General features: G+C 34.1%; 1 protein-coding gene across 1 annotated transcript in view; it reads left to right on the top strand.

Annotated features, from left to right (window-relative positions):
* The window catches only part of LOC119585811 (solute carrier family 25 member 36-like), a gene marked incomplete at its 3' end in the record, with an annotated part of 29,761 nt that overhangs the window by 1,093 nt on the left and 28,284 nt on the right, over nucleotides 1-384 (top strand).

Consider the following 384-nt stretch of genomic DNA (forward strand, 5'->3'; position numbering starts at 1 on the left):
GCATACAATGATAAAAAAGTATGGATGTAGCCTGATATTGGTTTGAAACAAAGCTTTTTTAGTAAATACTTAGACAACACCTGCACATGAGCCACATGTCATACTATTGACTATGGCCTCCATCCCTATTGGCACCTTGGCAATAGCCAACAAACACCCAACCAAATTTTACGGCAAGATTAGTTTGTAGACTCTTACAAAATATGCATTGTTCAAGCAAGTTTGATGAAGCATCTAAAGCAGAGGAGATAATCATTATATACTGTACCACCATGGCAGAACTTAACAAGTTCCAAGTGTGTTTGAAATAGAACTTATTTGCTATAAAACAAACAGAGAATTTTATCTTGATAATTGTTTTGTATGTAAAAATATTTAATGCCC

Source organism: Penaeus monodon, chromosome 20, assembly GCF_015228065.2.
Source record: "Penaeus monodon isolate SGIC_2016 chromosome 20, NSTDA_Pmon_1, whole genome shotgun sequence".
NCBI classification, from domain to species: Eukaryota; Metazoa; Arthropoda; class Malacostraca; order Decapoda; family Penaeidae; genus Penaeus; species Penaeus monodon.